Source organism: Falco peregrinus, chromosome 3 (genome assembly GCF_023634155.1).
Source record: "Falco peregrinus isolate bFalPer1 chromosome 3, bFalPer1.pri, whole genome shotgun sequence".
Classification (NCBI taxonomy): Eukaryota; Metazoa; Chordata; class Aves; order Falconiformes; family Falconidae; genus Falco; species Falco peregrinus.
The window spans coordinates 55962954-55983772 of record NC_073723.1 but is presented as its reverse complement, the minus strand read 5'-3'; the positions used below and the strand labels follow the sequence as shown (position 1 = coordinate 55983772).

The following is a 20819-nucleotide window of genomic DNA, read 5'->3' as shown; positions in this document are numbered from 1 at the left end:
CTTTCCCTTCTAAGCATGAGGCTCAAACAATCTTTTTTAAAAGCACATATAATTGATATCCACTTCTATTCAAAACCTAAATTAATTTCCTCTCTCCCTCTAGTGTGCTGCCACTCTGAACAGTTCCATCAGAGAGTGGTAAACCAGAAGCTTGCTGTGTTTGCACAAAATAACTGCTGCACTGTGCTGAAAAATATCCAACCTGCACTTCCGCTCAGAGTATGTTGTTTCATGCTGTATGGTCAGTAAGTGTATGGATAACCAGGAAGCCTGGCCCTCCTGTTACCCAGAGCTGTTTTTTCCTGAACCAAGAAGCCTCCGTATAAAAACAAGATTTTGCATTGATGAAGAAATCACAGTGTGAATGGGCATTATGGGAACTGTTTGCCTCCTGGGATTAGGCGAGAATTTTTCATGATACAAGGGATGACACTATCAAGCAACATAAATATGTAAGTATAAAACATACTGATGATGTGCAATGATAATTCTTGTGACCTCCAGTTCACTTCATTGAAAGAGAACTGCAGAGAATTTCAGAGAAGGCAGTTACAGCTTTCTGTCAGGTCAGGGTGGAGATAATGTGAGGAGAGCCTTTTCCAAACAAAAAGAAAAGGGAATGAATTGAACTAGTGGGGAAGTAAATTGCAAAATATGTGCTGTGCGTTGTTATAGAGTCTCAGTGTTTGAATGGTGGTGTGATAAACCAAGGATTTGCTGACACTTAGGGAGTAGCACTGGCACGGTAATATTGGCCTTCCCACCCCAAAAGTAGCAATGTGACCAGCTGGAGGTTAATTTATCAGAGATGGCAGGAAAGCACTGAGGGAGACAGTGAGAAGGGAGAAGTGTCTTACTACAATATTCACCTTAAAGAAAGCCAAAATCATACTTTTTGCAGCCACTGGGGCAGTATGCTGGAAAAAGACAAATGTATTGGTTTTGGGGGTGTCTTGTCTTTTCACAGACAGCTTGCCCCAGTTTTAAATTGTCCATATGGTTGCGTTTGAACTATCTACTTATGCAACTTGAATGGTTCTTTCCTGGTAATGAGCCTGAAGGCTTTCCTCATGCAGTAAAGCCTTTTGGAAGTTTGTCTTGTATTAAACTGGCTTGACCAGGTAGAGGAATAGGGTGGAAACAGTTTTCTTCTCTTTCCTTTTACTAATTGGGTGATCTTTGAACTCAGCCTTGGCTGGTGAGAAACTGAAGTAGTAAGGGGACAACCGAGGAAAACCAAGGTGTCTTCAAGTCACTCTCAGACAGAAGGACATAACGTCATGGCAACAATCTCCTTGAAGCATACATGCCTCTTTTGCATATACAGTCTCCTAAAAACAACGAAATTTTGTTTTCTTCTCTGCTTGAGTATGGAAACCCTCCTCTGGGGGGGTTCCATTGGAAACCCACCCAAGCTGCTCAGAGCTGCTCCCCAGCAGAGCTGCTGACCTCCTTGCCTGGGATTTCCCCTGAGAGTACATGGAATAATCTCAGTGTTTTGCTGTGCTAACTGAACAACACAGGGCTTTGCCAAAATATGTATGCCAACTGGACTTGATTTTTGGGGGTTACCTTGGCAGGTACTACTGAGATTTTGGCTCCTTTTGTTGTGTGCTGAACTGGACTCTGTGCCTTCCCTTTGCTTACTCATGTCATAGGTGAAAACCACAGTGAAAGCAAATCAAGATATTCCCGTTGGATCTGCTGGTATGCTGAGTGCATCCACTCACGAAACAAAGGGGGTCCCAGCTGTGACTGCATGTGCGTGTTCCCCCGACTGTGCCCAAGCTCGTCCTTTTCATGTGGACACTAGTACAATAAATAGATCACAATGCTGGCAGGAAAGTGATGGGCGTTCCGTGACAGACTTGAGACAGTCTGAGGGAGTCCATGTCCTCAGGATCACTGTCTCAGGCTCTTTGCTGACTCAGAAAGACAGTTCATGTTTCAGGGTTATCTGGAGTCCCCAAAGACATTTCCCTTTCACCTAGGGAAGAGACTTTGGAGTGAAGAACTACATCAGGAAAAAAGTAAGAAAAAATAAAGAGATAGACTCATTGCACATGATTCTTAGGAGTTTATTACACAGCTGAAAAGCTTAGTCTAGAAGTAGGATCCCTGTCTAACTCTCTACAGGAAGTTGCTGATGGTTTAATATCAGGATAGTACACAGCACAGTACATATAAGTAGCTGTGCAATGATCTAGAGATCCAGAGTACTCAGGGTCTGAGTCTTCTGTGAGTTACATGTCGATTACATGGAAGTTCATGGAATTATGGTGGCATAAAAATAGTCTGGGATGATAATCAGGCAGGGAGATTTTAATTAAGTTACATTCCAAATCCATACTGAAATCTCTGTAACAAGAAAGCAGTTTTCTGCAATACCGTATCTCCACGTTAGCATGTATCTCCCTTTCTACACATTTCTCTGCAATTCAGTTGGTTTACGCACTGTGTAAAACCCTTTGTACTGCAACTATCCTACACAGTCTCAGCTTCTTGTGTTAAGGAGACAAGGGTTAGCTGGGCCTGCTTGTCCATCCCAGAGCAGGTTGTGACTTACAAGCTATTGGCACACAAAGGATGTTTCCCTCAGTCCTTGACAAATATTTCTTGAATTTTCTTGAACCTTCCTGGTGAAGATTTGTGATTTGGCTGGAAAATCTTCATGCCACAAAGATTGATTAATTGTTAATATTTGGTTTTAAAAGGCATAGAACCTCTGGGTATGTTTTAGTACTATTATTTATGAGGGGTAGGGGGATACAGGTGCATTTTTAAAAAGGTGGGTGATTTTTCTGATACAGTTCACAGCTTTGTCCCACAAGCAATTGTGCCAGGACATCTGAAAAATGTCATCATTTGCAGGGGGAGTAAGAAATGGTGGTTGGAGGCAAAGAGTGTGGATTAAGCTAATACTGGTGACCAACATATTACAGGGTGAAACCACAGCCTGAGAGTCTTAGGGAGAGGTTGCAAAGACACAGGACTCTTGGGAAGAAGCAGCTCCAGAGGAATGTGCTTTAAGAGGAGGGAAGTTTTAAACTCCAAAATTCTCAGGGAGAAGTGAAATATCTGCTAAGGAGGGAGATAAATTTCTATCACTTAGAAGGGTACTCATCAAAAAAAAAAAAAAAAGAAAGAAAGGGAAGAAATTGGTCTGAAATGACATCTAGCCTAAGCTGGATAGATATCTGGAGGGATCAGGAAACAAACAGTAGATGTTATTTATTTCATTAAAATTGAACATTTCTCATATTAGTCAGAGTAAATAGTAACTGGCTTGTGAAACCTTTTGCAAAGTCTCTGTGCGATTCCACTATCTACTGAAGAGGTTAATTTCAAATCCAGATTCCCCCCAAAGCTGGAGTTCTGGAAAAGAAGGCATTTGAGGTATGGGAGATTAGAAGTGGCACTTCTACTTCTGGAACATAGGCTGCATGAACTGTGAAGTCCTATTTTTTGAGAGGATATACAAAATTATTCTGGGTCCATGATGTGCAGCAAAGAAGTTGAGGAAGGAACCAAGGCTATCCCTCCTCAAACCACCACCCACAGAGTCAACGAGTCAGTGTCAGGGACATCTAGCAAGGACACAAGTGACAGGTTATTCTACAAACATTTTTGAAAGCTACAGAACAAAGCTACATTAATAACAGGAAAACTGACTGGTGGACTGTGAAGAGCAGAATCATACAGTAATCCAGAATGTTGCCAGTAGCCCAAGTGACTGTGGTTGTGTGAAGATTACTTCATTCAGTTTTCTTCAGATAACACCCATTCCTTTACATATCTTCCTGAATCAGTGTCAGAACTATTTTTCACAGTAGAGCTTGAGAGCAACAAGCATCAGTTGTGGCCATTAATTTTATGAATGATTTGTTGGAAACTGCATTAAACGGCAACATCAGCCCACAAATGAGCTTTGAAATGTTCTTTTTCTGAGTCTGTGCAGATGGGCAATTTGCTGTGTAATCAGTTTTCACAGCCACCCTTTCAATCAGGGTCACTTGTATTATAACCGTACTCTTGTTCTGCAGGTTTATATTTCACAACATCTCAGAAATGCTGCATGTACAAGTCCAGTGACCAGAAAAGAGATAACTCAGAAAATACAGCAAGATTATGTCCATAAGCACGTTGAAAGGGGATTTCAACAAATATAATAGTCTGTAGGTGTTAATAAAAGATAGAGATATAGCTGAAGAGGAGCTATCTAGAAACCAGTAAGTAACAGAGCTTGAGACTATTCTAGCTACCCTATAAAGCTTATACTTGTGCTGTAACCCAAGCAAATTGCAGCAGCACTATTCTTGTATGCAATTAAAAAGAAGCCTCACATAAAGGTAGAAGAGTGATATGGCAACTATGTAAATCTAGGACGATGCCACCCAAAACACTTTATGGTCCTCCTAGCATGTAGATACTGCGCTGGAGAACACACAGAGATTAACCACCAACGTGATGCAGAGATCAGAGTATAAAACATATGGGAAAATATCAGAGGAACTGAATTTATACAGAGATCACTCACTGGGGACATTACCATTATGTAGAAGTGCGTTTAATGAAGTAAGGGAATTCTTCACATTAGTACAAGAAGGTAGAACAAGAAGCAGCAGCCTCAAACAAAGGAAGAAAAAGTTTAGGTTAGATACCATGATTTTTTCCCTTAAAACAGACAAGCTGGGTATTAAAATAGGCTGCCCATAGGGAGGCTATCTCCTTAAGATATGAGTGAGAGTAGATAAAACTTCACATGGGAGAGGGTAGCACAGCTGCAATAGGTGGAGGCATCAGTCTGAGCCCTGACGACTCTCCTAAACAAATAAGCCGCCTCTGAAAGTAGTGGAGAGTGGTGGTACACGTGGCTGTGCCCCCCTGCCACCCGTAGCATGAGGAAACTCTGGCAGCTGCTGGCAGGAGAGGGGCAACACTGGCTCACCAGCAGCTCCTACAGCCTCCAGAATGGTCAAGCGAGGCAGGGCCACATGTTTCTGAGGATTTTGATGGCTCTGGAGTTTTCTTCCAGGCCTTTGTCCCTGGTTTCGAACAGTCTATAAATTGTGTGTCTTACTTAGCATATAAAGACGAGGAGGGTTATATCACTAATAATTCACTCTGATGCAACAAAGCAATGCGACTTGCATATGACACCTATATTGAAAATTCTAATCATGTGGGGATTTTAAAGTACCTTAAAATAACATAGGAAAGTCAGGACAGACTAGGTTTGAGGGTGTAATCACTGTGAGTTGAGAATGGCCAGATTAGTTCCAAGTAGTGAAAGAACACATAAATAATCACAAGAGGAGGTACTCTGTTTTTGGTTCCCTATGCACAAGTTCTGAAGGGCTTTTGTAGATTATTTGTGTCCTTATATTGTTTTCACTTAGAGAGTTTCCCTTTAGTTTTTACAAGTCTAGTTAAACAGAACTTGAAAAGCTGAAGAAACAAAACTTTTGCTGTTGTAGAAACCTCTAGAATGTACAAAACTATTATATTAAGTGCTGATACCTCAGGCGTAAAAGTTCAACTGTGCCCCATTAGAAATACTCCATTTCCAGTCTGGCTTTCTGACCCTGCTAGGCTGTAAAATACTGGACCACGAACGGGTCATTCTGTGTACGCTGTTTATCCCAGAACTTCAGTTGGTTGTATTTTTTTTGAGAAGGTGAGAAGGAACAAAGAAGCCTCCAGTTAAGAAGGGCGAAAAGAAATGTTACTCTGCTGGTTGCTTTTTTTTTTTTACCCCTGGTTGTTTTAATGGCAACCTTTTTGAAGCTAGTTTCAAAGGTTCAGAACATTAGAAAAAATCCAGGCAGAGACATTAACAGGCAGGATCGTGCAGGTGGAACAGTGAAAGACACATGATAATACAATTTATCATATGAATTTAACCAGGGCTAGAGGGTATCTCTCTGACAAGTGTGATTTGATTCATGTGGATACATACACATGTATGTGTGCACACACAGATGTAAGCTTATGCATGTGTGTATGAGAGAAATTTCTTCTGTGCTTTGTACTGAGGGTATTCGCTGGAAATGATGTATGAAATGAAATCCCCATGCTCATGGCACACAGGGAATATCAGACAGAACTCCACAATCAGTGCAGAGATGGGCTTTGCTATTGGCAGATCAAATGCAGCCAGAAGAGCAAACCAACCTGAAAGACTCTGGGGAAAACAAATATTTTTTTTTTTGTAAGTTATAAAAAAACGTTCCCACCCTTTTAATATAATTTCTCCCATTTTCTCTCCCGCCCCCCCAGCATTCCCCTGGGCAGCCAGCTACATTAGCTGGGGCCTTTGAGAGATGACAGCCCTCCCCACACAGATTTCCCCTTAAAAGCCCTTCACAATGTGTTAAAATTACATTTTGAATAACACTTTCTAGCTTTTTTTATTAATTTTTTAACGTGGTTTTACCATCTCAGAGTTTCTTTCTGGCAATAGTAGTGGGCGGTCGTATGGGAGACAGGGGGTTGTCCTTTTTCCTCCTTCGTGCTCACTAAGTACTGTGCATTTGATGTTGCCTCTTTGAGAATCCAAGAGATTAAGCTATCTCTCAGACATGCCATGAGTTGAAAGGGGAACCTAGGACAAAAGGAATGGCTTCAACAGGCCTTCCCATCGGCTATTCCTGGGCCATATGAAACCCTCCCAGGGAAGGAGCAGGTATGGACATACCCTCTTCTGGGGCAGTGGGGTCTCCCTCCACCCACCACTGGTGCTCAAACACACCTTAGCATTTCTAGACCGCTCCATTCGTGGTGAGATCATTTCAGCTTGGCTATAGATTGCTGAAGAAGGACATTTATTTACAATACGCAGTGTAGGAAATTAGGCCATTGTACTTCTGCACAGGGGAAAGATTCATAAAAAGTCACACAGAATTATTCTTATATAAGTGACAATGACATCGTTGTAAGGAGGAAGCAGAACTTTATTTGTCTTACTTAAAATGATATATAGAGCACTTGTCTGTTTATTCCACTGCAAACAGCTTCTGCAAAAACAGCGGTAATTCCCTAGGGGGTTCTGCTGATAGTTATAAGTTACTTGAGCAAAATCTCTCAAGTGAGCTACTGCCTTACAGGTAGCCATTATTCTAGATTCAAAGGGCTTTTTGTTGTTGTTGTTTGTTTGTTTGTTTTTTAAAATTATGTTCCATGTAATATTGCTTTTTAAAATATAAATTGTGTCATAACACTGCTACTTTTCAAGTAGGTAAGTATCTGTATCTAAATCAAAGGATGCACTGCCAAAGGAGAAACCAGTCAATAAATTGGCTTCATAATCAAATCTGGCTCAGGTTAAAGCAAAGTTAGTTTGATGGATTCAGCTGAAACCTAGTAAATAGCAGCCTACATAATTAAGCTGCTCTACCTTCGCGTAGTCTCCCTGGAAGCTTATGGGCATCTCAAAGGCACAAGAGTGACAATCAGCAGCTAAGCCGAGGAAATGAACAGGCAATATTGCCCACCCAGACGTCATTCCTTACCCCCCATTACCGTTGTCTCACCTCTCAGAAGGATTAGCAGAATTTGTCTTCGATTCTTTGACGGGACCACAACATCTTCTTCTAATTTAAGAATGGATTGTGGGTCTGAAAATCAAATAACTAATATTATTCAACGAGCAAAAATCAACACTGAAACTTGGTCTTCCTCTCTTTTTCTCATTTATGCAAGCTTATGAGCCTATTGTCTACAAAGTCTCAGCCTTACGCAGCACATTTAGAAAGTGTTTTTAAACAGATGACAAGAAGAGAAAAAAAACAGAAAAACAGGATAAAAACAAGCCTTGTAGTCCTCACAAAGAGTTTGCATTTTTTTTCAGGGAGGAGGAAAGAGAGTAATGAACTGTCTGATGAGGCCAAAAGGAATGGAAATTGGCGCTGAGGCTGACATGAGTTTACACCATATTCTTACTATTAATTAATTGCAGTCATCAAACTATTTCTTTGACTAATTTGCTTTCCATAGCCCATTTTCACTCTTGACTGATATTTTTCTCATTGTTCAGCAAGAAAGTGAAAAGTGCAAGGTCTGTAGTTTCTTTTTAGTGTTTTAGTCCCAAAAAGACGTTTTCAAAAGTTGAAAATGTGTGAAGCTTGTCTTAATTTATTCACTGGGAAAAAACCAAAACCAAATTAACTTCCAGGAAATTAATGCAATGGTTTTAATTTACTTTGAGAAGTCATCATAATTTCTTGGCTATTTTTGGTTCTTTGGTGTGCCAGGGAAACTCTCTTTCACTATGACAAAGCTTCTTTTTCCACAAAAAAATGGTAGTAATAATTACCTGCTTCACAGCAGTGTGGCAAGATTCAGTTAATTACTGTTTTCAAAGTGCTTTGAGATCCTAGGATGGAAGATGCAATAGAAATGCAAAGTATTATTATTATTCAGAGTTAACAACCAAATTTCAACCATTTGCACTTATCCATCTTAACAGCATGTACTCAAGGGAAGAAAACACATAACTTGTCAGCAGACAGTCCTCTTAATGTGGGTTATAAAACCACCTTCTTGATTACCATCTGGAGTAACATTCACAAGTGAGGGATAGCAGATGTGTGCGCATGGAGAGATACATCCCACTTTCCCAATCCATTGGACACATCAGCGTTGCCATACTGTATCCATCCAGCCTGGTATTATGCCTCTGATGCCAGCCAGCTCTTGATGCTTAAGGGCAAACAAGAGCCACTCTCGCCTTTCCCTCCATCTCCTCAGCAAAAAAAGAACAACCCAAGCACAGTCCCCCTTCCTCCTTCCACTTCCCTCTTTCATAATAACAACACAGCAGCCAACTGTGCGATGCTCTACAGTGGATGAAAATGTCTTCCTGACCCCTGTGTGCAATTAGTTTCCTCCCAGGAGCATGAGATTTGATTATTTTTGCCGTTATCTTCACTTGTACAGCTACAAGTGTTATTATCTCTTCTCCATTTTTCAGATAGGTGTTTTTTTTTTTCCCCCTGGAAGATTAGCCTGAACCTTCCAGAGTCCTTGTAGTGAGGTGCCCCGCAGTGCCCCGCAGGGGTGTGCTGCTGCTTGTAGGGGGGAGCAGCAGCAGCCTGTGCTCGGTTTTCACATCACCCCGTGGCCCTTGGACATCTCCAGACGTCTGTCGGGCAGGGGTGGGGATCCCTACAAGGAGGTGGAGGTGGAGGAGCTGCGTGAATGATATGCAGATGAGAAATTTGCTGGGGTTTAAATTAGAAGAAATGGGTGGTGTGACTTGATCTAATTCTGGTCAGACTGCCACCATCCTGCCCTTTTTCAGAGGACGCGAGGGGGCAGGCACCTAAGAAGAGCTGCTCTGCAGCACTCACCCATGGAAAGCCAGCACTGAGCACACATGGTTTAGTGGAATAGTAAATGCACAGTCCTAGTGCTGTCTATATTTACATACCTTGGGCAGGAATGAATTGAAAGCAATCCTGCCCTCAGGGCAGGAACATCGGTCCTTCCAAGTACACACAGCATGCTAAAGGGTCCACCCCAAAGAGCAGCCCGGGTGGAAAGCAAGCATGCACGGCTGCTGTGGACGGTGTGGCCTGCCTGGTCAGAAAGGCTTGTGCAATGTTATTCCGAAGTCTGGGCTTTGGTGCAGCAATTCCCAGAGGCGCCATGTCCCAGTTGCCATCCGTTTCGTGGCTCCTCGCTCTGCCGCTTTTTTATGGGCAGGCAGGGCCAGTAAAACACCTCATGCATTCAGCAGGAGCCTTTCTGCTGACACCGGTGGGCTTGGGATCAGACCCCTGGTCGTCTGCTCTAAGTCAGGAACTAAGATTTTCAAACTTCAGAGTTGGAAGTGCCGGCAAGTTTAACCCAGTGCCTATGAACTGCACTGACAAAATATTTATTAAATGAGCCACTTCCTTATCTTACTTTCAAATTGCGTTCAGAAGATTTATAGGTGGCAGAAAACAGTATTAAAGTTGATCAAACGTACACAGCCCTCCAGATCCCCAGGATGCTGCTCAGGGTAGCGGCAGGCCATTTTCCGTAAGTGAGCCTACTCTGTTGCAATGATCTCAAAAAGCAGGAGAAATGCCCATTTTGGACTAGCAGGTCTCCTTGTACTGCTAGGCGGCTTGCTTGGTGGTGAGCTAGGGTTCAAAGGAGCATGGTGTACCTTTCACTGCCATAGTTAATCCTGTCATTAGAACGTATAAACAACCTTCTCCCGCATTAGCAATGTTTACCTCATATTGCTCTAGCATTCATTTTCACTAATATGATACAAAAGTGTAATGATGTGTAAGTGTTTTTTAATGTTAAGTAAGTGAAAACAGGTGGGTAATTTACCACTGGCTCTGTATAGATTGGAGCTGGCATTTCACAAGGAAGACACTGTCCTCTTTTTTTCTCTGTTTTTCATATATAATTATTTTTATTTTCCCAGTGTCTACTGCTACTGTTTACAATTTATGCCACCAGGTCCATGCCACAAGTGCTACCATTATTTTGAAGCAAGCAGAATAAAAATTTGTCTAGAAAGCTTGCAGTTAGCCACTGGATGAGTAAGTTTGATGTGGAGGCAGGTATTCTTTACTTGTATTTATGTTAAGAGTAAATATTTTGCTTGTGTAAGTTACTTTGGAACTAGCGCATGCTCCTGGAGCATGATCTCTCTTTGAAGAACAAACCCTAAAACGGTGGAGACAAGCTCAGTGCTGACCAGAGTTTTCTGTGTTGTAAGACAGGGGACATGCAGGTTTCACATCAAATTTACAGGATATCCCATTTTTACTTTCACCATAAAGTACATTTGCATTCATTCCTGTAAGTATAGTAATGCCCAGAAACCCAGATGAGTGATATGACACCATGAAAAAAAATAAAATAAAATGTGGACAGAGAGAGTTTTGATCCAGCAAGCAGCCCATCCAGACGTGCATGGTCCCCCACATAATGGATGGGAAGGGGCTCAGGAAGCAGTGAAGCCAATGGGCTTTGCAGGGTCGCACAGGTCAGACCCCACAGGGAGACCCACTGCTCCTGCGTCCGCTCCACTATACCATGCAGCTTCTCATACTTGGGATCGGGCTTAACTTCCACTGCAAGAGAGTTTTGACTCCCAAGCTAGTGTTGCAAGAGTATTTCTTTTTATCTTTGTTCCTTTTTTAGAATTCCTTTCTTTGAAACATTTTGCTTAGTAGTAATTGCTGCTAAAATTTCACAGAACATTTGCAAAAGTGACAGCCTAATTCTAGAAAATGTGAAACATTTAAAAGGCATTTGTATAGAATTTTGGTGCTGAAAAGCTTTGTTGGTGACGTTTTGTTCACTGAAGTTAGCTAGGTAATTTCTGCAAAGCAGAGGCCTTAGATTTGAGTACGCTCTGCTTCCATGCATTTCCTTGCTATATTTGGCATAACTGGAGGAAAAATTGTATATCAGAGATTCTGTTTTAAGGCACTAGACAGGGATTTCAAAGACCTTAGTAACAGTGTGGAAAGTATTTGCTGGAAATTAAGAAATTTGCAGTGAAAACCCTATAAAAAAAGAAGTATCTGGTAGCTTAAAACAGTTTTTCACATTTGCTTTTACACTAAATCAGGGCATTAATTAGCTCCCAGTGCAGAAAAAAAGCATGACATTTTACAGAATTTCCCTGTTTCCTACTTGAAATAGACCTAGACATTTCCAGGTGGGCTGCTGCTCCTCAGGGATCAGAGGAGTCCATCCATGAGGGGCTTCCCAGGGAAGCCCATGTGCCCAGAGCCACCGTGTGCATATCTGCTCCAGAGAGCTTGCAAACAAAAAGGACAACAAAACCAGCAGTGTGTGAGCGTGGCCATGGCCATTCAAAGCATCCCTCCATTTGGGATGGTAGGGAAGTATGCACAGCTCCACGGGACTGGTGGGGGCCACAGGTCCCTGCCAGCTGCCAAGCCCATGCATGGAGCTGTCGGGGGGTGAGCACCGCTGCCCCCGCTCCCAGCCCAGCTAACAGCTCCATTCCACTCCCAGCCCTCTCCTTCCTTTCCTTCAGGCTGCAGCCTTTCTTCGTTATTTTCCTCCGGGGCTGCAATTTTTCCCGGTTAGCCACAGACAGTATATAAAACACATTTTACTAAAGTTCTTCCAACAAAAACTTCATTGAAACAACTTTTAAAGTTGTGAAAAAAATAACAGGAAATTCACACTTAGGCCCTTGAGGATGAAACATGACATATGTCTTCCAACACATAGGCACAATGGGGTGCACTATAAAAGTAAATAAGGATCACACCATGGTGCCTAGCTGTTGGAGGACATGCCTTTTGCCATTAAGTTATCATTTCCTTATTTTTCTGTCCAAACGCACATGTACTTTTAATTGTTGACTCCAGTGACTAAATTAATCTTCTTTCTTTCATTTTAATAAAGCAATGTGTGACCTGCCTTAAGGTTAGAGACTAAAAATTAGCACAAGCATTAACATTTAATATACCAACCAAAAAGAAGATTTACATTGCAAACGGATAGGCAGTCTAAATTTAGGCTGCTCACAAAATGAGGCTATACACAAATGTATTTCATTAATTATATATGTCTAGGAGAACTTAAATACAGCCAACATTTATGCATGCTGAGTACGTGTGCCAAAAATGTTATAGTGTTGTATGGTAAATGCAATTTTAATTTGCATGTGCAGTGTGTTTTTTCAATAAAAAGGAAAAAAAATCCCTAAAATCTGTACATGCTTTCATTCTCCATTTGAAATTTTGACAAAGCAGATCTTCACAGTAATAATCATAGGCTTCACTATTAATATCCAAGATGTATTTCATTCATTTGAAAGCTTCCCTTGCAAAATATTAGCACCCATTTAGACTCTTCTCATTCTCCATAATGATCAGCTCTTGGGATTTCTTTCAGTTTTGGGGGTACTGGTGTATTCTTAAGGCGAAGTCATTTCTCAGAATATCATAGAGAGGTAGAAACACCATTAAGTATGGCAGTTCATGGGGATGTTCTCCCACACGACAAAACAGGGCACAGTCCACCGAGAAAGTCACATTATTTATTACTGGAACACATTTGTGAATCCTGTTTTAAGAGACCCATTTACAGATGAAAGTGTGGACCCCAGGAGCTTCAGGCTTCTGCAGGAAAGCCCGCCTTTGTGTGAGAAGACACCTCCTTCCGGCTCCGCAGAGATTCACTGCACCTTGCAGTTCCTGCAAACCCTAAATCCTTACAAGTCCCATATTTTCACCCAATAGTGAAACAGAAACTTAAACTCGAGCTAAACTGAGGCATTACAGGATGACTATTGCTGCTGGGTTAAAAAAGGTATCTCCACATTCCTGTCTGACCATACTCACTTTCCACATGGGAAGGGGTTAGCCATTGAACCAAAGACCCAGTAATCTGCTGCTAGTGCTGGGGCACTCGCCCTGGTTGCTGGACTGGGAATAGGTGTGCTGCACATGTAACCGACCCCATTTCCATGCCTGGGTCCGATCCGCAAAGGGAGATAACGCTTCCAGTCAGCGGGATTAGAGCCCAGAAAGGAAGATAACTGACAACCTCCACTAAAGGGGAACATAAATATACCTGTGAATTGTGAAGTAAACAGCTGCTGAGTGATTAAAAGCTAAGTAAAGCTGAACCAGTTAATCAGTTTTTAAAGCTGTTTGTTGCAAGCATACTGCAAAGTGACAGATTTTTTTCTGCTCTATAACAAAACAAAAAATGAAAGGAGCCTTTCTTCCCTCATGACAGCTTAAAAGTGCTGTGCTGTCTTTTTTTTTCCCTCAGACTCTGAAGTGGTGTCACTTCAGGAGAATAGCAGGAGGGACGAGTGCCTGAGAGGGGCCCATCTCCTCCCCGAGCGGCACGCTGCATTGCGGGGACTCACACTGGTGAGGCTGACCTTTCGGCAAAGGAAGCTGGAAGGTTAAACACCAGTGATGAAAAAATCTCAGGGACAAGCCTTTTATGGGAAAGCATAGAGTGTGCCCAAAAAGAGGGATGACCAGGCTAGCACAGACAGACTGTGCCACATTTCAGCGATAAACACATGCTCCTGAAAGCTGCCCCTCAGGCAAGTGTATGCTACAACCAGCAGATTGCAGTCTAGCCCTGAATGGCAGTAGTAAGTACACTTCTGTATTACCCAGAAAAGTCCTAATACCTTCTCTGGTTTCTGTATTACACACAGAGGAACCAGGGCTCTCACACTGAAGTGCTATGGAGAAGAAAGTTGCCCATCAGAACTGAGAAACGGTAGACACAAGCTTTACCACAGACAGTCAGAGCAGCGTTTATGTAGGGAGAAACAAGGTTTCTGATCTATATCTAGCGTTCTTTCTATTACAGGCTCTTTTTACCCCTTCCTCAGAAATTATGCAAGAGGGAAAGACTTACAGACCTGGTCCTTCGACTCTCAGGTCAGTGCAAAACACTGTCGACCAAGGGATCGAAAGCTACCTTCTGTCTTTGGAGGATGGGAGCACTTCCCCACAGGAAAAGAATGATGCCACTGCTTTGTACTCAGGCCCTTGGAACAAGGCAGGGCCCATCAGATAAGGAAGGAATCCTTCCTCCCCACCCCCACAAGAGCAGCACAGACCCAGACACCAGGGCTGAGTGGCATCTGCTTATTGTTCTGGCCAACTCCACAGAAGCTCTCATGTGGTATCTGCAGAGGAAGTGAGTGTATCTAGGAAAGTGGATAGATCTCTAAAGAAAAAGATTTTGCTGTTCTTATGTGAGGCTGTTTCTTGGGAAAGAGGTAAGCAGAGCAGCCAAAACTTCAGAAAGAATCATGGAACATGAAGGGTCCTTTCTGAAACTACTTGGAAATCAAGACACTGGGACCCAATCGTTGACATTTCTATCTTACTGCTAGCAGATGCATAGCGAGGCTTGGTTTGACAAAGGGATGAGCCTGAGATAAGGTAATGGGAAACTGTTCAAAGAATTTGAAGAGGTGTTTGGAGCTGGACTGCCATGGCGCTTTCTATTTAAGAGCAGTTTTGATCAGAATCCTATTTGAATCAGACTTCAGGGCTGATGTTTGAAAGTTTGGAATTGCACCTTTAAGTTTTGATTCAAATCAGCTCCAGGTCTGAACAAGTACACTTCAAGAACTTTCACAAAGAGAAACTGTTGAGTTTCATGTTGAATCTGCAGTGCTGCGCGGCACTAACATTTATTAACTTCTCTTTCATACCATGCCTTAAACTTGGGACTCCTCTCTGATAGATTGATAAAGCTTCTACCCTTTCCTTCAAGTCGCTCCTTGAGACAAATCTCCACTTTGCTTTTACAAAAGTTAAGCAAGAACAAGTTGGGGAAATAGGTGGGAAAAGGGAATATTCAGTATATATGACCGGGACTATTACAAAGCTCCTTGCACGTATTCCTGAGAAACAAAATGCTGTATACTTGTCTCGTAGACTTTCATGCATTACTCATCTGCTTAAACTGTCTTCCTTCTACATGTTTGCATCTAGCTCAGCGACTAAGGCTTTTCTGCTGTTTTGTGACAGCTGGATGTGAGGACTGTATTAGAAGCAAGGAACGTGCACAGCATAGCAGCCTTTCAGAGATGGCTCAGCGTGGGACTGGGCTCTGGACCTCACAGTCCCCCTGAATGGAAGAGGTGAGTCCCTGAGAGGATGGAAAGAAGGATGCTCTGCCATTGCATCTTTTGGGAGTGGCATCTCTGAACTGGAGGGGCAGAATATGCTTCTGCTCCTACTCCTGCAGGTGTGGCTTGAGAAGGGCTTTACCACCATGACTGCCCACACACTTCTCATGACTAGCTGCCTCACTGGGCTCTCCCTGCTCTCTCAGCCTTGGCCTGGTATTCATCTACACCTGGAGAAGAGGTTTGGCCTCTGTTTGCAGCTCCTTCTCTTCTTTCTGTGGCACTGGGGTGGCTTCTTCATGCCCTTGCTGGAGCCCTGGAGCTTTAACAGCCAGATCTCTGTTGGGTGCTTCCTCAAAGGTGACGGGTCACCCCACTCCACTGGTCTCCCCTCCCCCCCACCCCCCACCTGGCTTCACAGCTGTTCCTTAGGCAGCTTCTGTCTCTGTGCTCTGCTGCTGCTCACAGATGCCATCTCGGTACTTTATCTCTTTCTGCAGGTGGTGTCTGGTTATGAACAGCCCCTGCTGCTCATTCTTCCCCCAGAGATGGATTTTCTAGGGCACATCTCTGACCTCAAGTCCTGCTGGATATTTGGCTTTGCTCCCAAGAAGACATCCCTTCGCTGGGACTTCTTTCTAAAGAGTTATCAGTTTTTACACCAACCAACTGCTCTTATATTCGGAATCACTGACCAGATTCCCAGAGGACACATTGCTCTTCAGGTAGAGTGGGATAAGTACAGCAGCCCCAGCTGGTCTGGCTACATCTAAGCATGGTGAGGTAGCAGGTATGACATGGAATGGCATGGCATACATAGAAACATTATGACTGCTCTTTAAAACTGCAAAATAAATAAGAAATAAGGAAATTATATTGACTTCAATTCAATGCCTCTTTCATGAACTGGGTCTCCTCTTTTGTAACTCAGTGTACTGTTTGTCCCTATAAATATCTCAGTGATCCAGTATGAAAAAAGTGTACATCAGAAACAGGAGGATTTTGTCTTCCTTGTAGCTCACCAAGAAAGTATGATTTACAGCAAGAGCAGCATTGTTATACATTTAAAGCAGGTAGTCCTTGTAGTCAGCAAGTTGTGATGATAAAATACGAGTGCTGCCTCCATATTCTCTACGGTACCAGCATGCAGGCTGCAGCCCCAGCCCAGGCAGCGAGGACAGCCAGCACGAGAGGCGGGAGGGAAGCAGCACAGGATTGCCGTGTCTGTCCTTGGACTCGACCAGCGTTCACAACGCCTTTCGTATTGTCCCCCCCCCCGTCCCTGAGAGCTGCTTGAAGTTTTAGGTGGGAGATTTTGGGACTAATATGTCTGCAATGATAGCTCTGTGTGCTGGGTATTAATGCACTTGTTATCATAGATACCTCAGGTTTTGTTGCTACCGTAAGTGCTCTTTCAAGAGGAGTTATTGATGTTTACAGGCATGGCTTTGCATACAGAGTTTCAGGCCATTGATGGTCTTCTCTATTAGAAGATATAAAGGATAACTTTGACCAACAACAAATCATAACACTTCCATTCCTGCTTCAGCTCCATGCTAATTGTCTACAGTGTAGTAAGAGTCTCTGATAACAGCTTTTCAACTACGTAAAAATATCTGTTCTGCTTTTTGGGATCTGCTCACTGAAAATATCTGTCTTCCTGGAGACTCTTAGGAGAAACCTTATAATTTCACTATTGCCTTAATTTGTATTTGAACATCAAGCTAAGAAAGATTAAACTACGCACAGCCTATGCACAGATTGCAGCTATGGACAGATTTAAGGCTGGAAAAATAATCACTGACTCGTTAAAAAGCTTAATTCAACTCCATTGAACAAGAGAACTGGGATGTGTCGTTTCTTTCAGGAGCTCCTTTCCAAGCTCCCATGCAGATAAGGCAATTTGCTCTCACACTGGAGCACAGGTGAAAATTTGTTCTTGCCTGTAGCAGCTGGATATGAGCACTGTATTACAAGGCCTGTATTGAAAGTGTTCACACAGCAGAACTCGTCTTGGAGGGAGGTTTCAGAGAGGGCTGGGCAGGCAAACTGCAGAAAACTAAAATAAAGAGAAGAACACTCAGCTAGAAATTTCTGTTTAACACTTTCTGAGTGCTGGATTACTATAAAGGTCAGACTCTAAAGGAGGAACCTTTCCTCTGGAAAGAAGGCCTGATCTTTCAGGGCAAAGACACAGAACTGGGCAGTAGTGCGCCCGGAGGGAGCCTGGAGCAGGACAGCAGGACAAGGGAAATCTGTCCCTCCCAGTGAGCCTACTGGTGCATGGCACAGCAGTGTCACTCTTGTCTAGCAACCATCCGATGGACTAATGCCTACAGTGGCGCTTAAAACACTGTCTCTTCAAAAGCTCTCATTTCTTAGCTTGCACTCTGGACTGTTTTTATTTAGGGCTATTGAGAAAGATGAAGAAAATGCATTAAATACTTAAAACTTACTAAGTTGCAAAGGAAAATAACATTGCTAAACCACATTTTCCTTGTTTTCTCCCACCTGTGTTTGTCTTGCCTGTTTTGACTGTAGGTGTCTTTGGAGCAAGTCCCACTGCTAATCTGTGTTGACATTTCCTTGTAAAAATGAACTTTCTTTTCCACTGGAACTTAGACACTTTCTTTACTACACACAGCTAGGAATATAAAAGAGAAAGCATGTTCACACAACTTTTGGTCTAGTTAGCATTACACAGGAATTTGATAGATCAAGGCAAATTCAATATTCTTCCTTCGGTTTTTTAGTCTGTTAGAGTACAGATGCTGCAATGTGAGCAGGCATCAGTGTCACACGGTGGAAACTTCAAGATGAGAGGCTGTAAAGATAAACTCTATCTTGGCAGAGAAGGTCTGAAGGAATTTTCATTCCCTCAGATATTCTAGGAAAAGTGGGATTCATCCCACCTGACTCTTAGCACTGATGTTATAGACATGCACCTCCGGCTATGTAGGCACCTTTTGGAGTTAAAGGAAGGAAATAGGCATTTCAACAGTACAGCTTATTGCCCCTGATTTTGACATCTACCTTAGGAACTGTGATTTGGAATTTCTTTTCTTCTTACAAGGTGGGCCTAGACACCTAGTTCAGATGTAGATGCTGAGACTGGGAAGGTCTAAAGCTGAACAGAGAAGTCTCACTTCAGCAATGTACGTACCAGCCCCTGTATAGTTTGGAAAAACATATGTAGGTTGTGGGAGGGAACGCTTTGGAAGAGAAACCATTATATCAATCTATATGTCCACTGTGGGTATGCTACATATGTAGCTGTGCAATAAGCGATACTGTTAATAAAGAGAAGGTTTATTCCTACTGACATGGAATCCATATGGTACATGAATATGATGCCAGTGAGATCCACAGGACACGAGGAAATGTGATTAACTGCTAAACACAATAACCTGGAAAAAGAGCAAAAGAGCTGCACAATCCCCTCTCCAGAAATTATCTTGGCATTGTTCTAATGACCCCTCCGATATTTCACAGACCTTGATGACACCCGTGATCTCTTGTACTCTCCCTCTCTCCATGGCGTGTTATGGTTGTTGGTCTTCTGCTATTATATCTGCAAGATGCTGCAAGGTGGTGAAAAACTCTTTCAGCCTGAGTGAAGCAGATGTTCTGTTGATCATTCTGGGTGAGCTGTTGATCGCAGGGGTGGGTGTTTGCTCTTGGAAAAGGCTGGACAGAATTATACTGGTGATTCCTTTGATGTTGCTAGCTCCTGATGTTCCTAGCTCCTGGAAGAGAGGACAGATACCAACAAAATATTGCCCTCAACATCCAGCATAAATGTTGTTACAGGCAGTGCTCACACCAGGAAAAAACTCAGCCTATGAACAGCAGGAAAGGGATAAATAACCATGTAATGTCTGATTGTGTCAGGTCCCAGAAGGGGAAAAAATCAGCAATGCTTGCAGAGTCTAAAGGCATGGAGCTGCCCAGTGGAGAGAAGGCTTTCTACCACCATGCTGTGGACAGGTTTGGGGACTCAATTACCAAGCACGGCAGAAGAAAGAAACTAGCCATTTGCAGCTATGCTATTAGACTGGTGACCAATTATATCCCATCTAGATTGTATAACAGCTGAAAGATATTTCCAGTAACACTGGTAAGTCATGATATTAGGCAGAAGATGTATGACCAAGTGCAGGCAACATACAGTCTAAACCATTTTGACACGAGTGGGAAATGCACATTGCTGAAGAGAAACCAATAAACATAAGCCGTTATCACTTGACTTTTTTAGACGATGTGCTGGGGAAAGGGGAAGGAGGTCACCTACTGCTGGGTCACTGGTAGAGCAGTGTTTAATCACAGCACACCGCCAAAATGCACTTTAGAGAGGAGGCATGGCTCAAGTCAGCATTCTAGCAGCTGATAGGGACATATTTCTCAGACAGCAGCGGCTTGAGGGTAGCAAGAAACTAGATCACTGAGTGGAGCCCTTGGAAAATATGAAAACACAGGATCCCATTGACCCTGGAGCTCCTGTGGAAAGAAGCAGCAACACCACAAAGATGCTTCTGTACAGCCACTAGGATTAGAAGAACATAGATCAGCAGCCCTAGGACCATGCAAACAGAGACAAACTGAAAGGAATCATTGGGAAAAAGTCCCTCTCCATTACCATCTGAAATAATATCATTTGAGTAACGATAACTCAAAGCTGAGAGTTACCATTGGTGCAGTCAGAAGCCTGCTCTGGCACTGTCTTGGGGGAAGGAGAGTGAGGTTAGGCATTCACCTATCTGACCACCTTTTGTTCAAATTTTGGCAGGGTGTTATAAGGCAAGACCTCTGCAGGCAGGTAAATGGATCTATCCTATTTAATAGGACCTGCAAGAAGAAGTTGCAAGAGAGGAGAGTCTGAAGGAGTCTCCAGGAAATCGATGTATGCCCATGTGGCTGTAATGTTAACATAAATTGCTCCATCTCTCTTATTAGATCTCTTAAAAATCAGCTTCATTTTACAAGTGTGAACATTTTATGTAGTATTACTCAGCCAGCAATACACAGGATAGGCTAACCTAACACTAGTGTTAAAAGGATGCAAGTGTTTTTCTGACTTTCAATATACAAGTTTCCAAACTGTGGCATGCGGTAGAGATAACAGGTTATACTTTACTGGCTCTTCTCCCTTTTTTCAGCTGCTGAATTTCATTAAAAGGCATCTAAAATACATTAATTACTTCCCTAATAT

The 20819-nt window shown here is 42.7% G+C and overlaps 1 long non-coding RNA gene across 1 annotated transcript; it reads left to right on the top strand.

Moving 5' to 3' along the window:
• Positions 1 to 275: 275 nt before the first annotated feature.
• LOC114013841 (uncharacterized) lies at positions 276 to 19856 on the top strand. Its single transcript, XR_003557070.2, has 4 exons — positions 276 to 452; positions 14335 to 14405; positions 15510 to 15622; positions 16111 to 19856. It is a non-coding gene; the product is annotated as an uncharacterized LOC114013841 (long non-coding RNA).
• Positions 19857 to 20819: the final 963 nt, after the last annotated feature.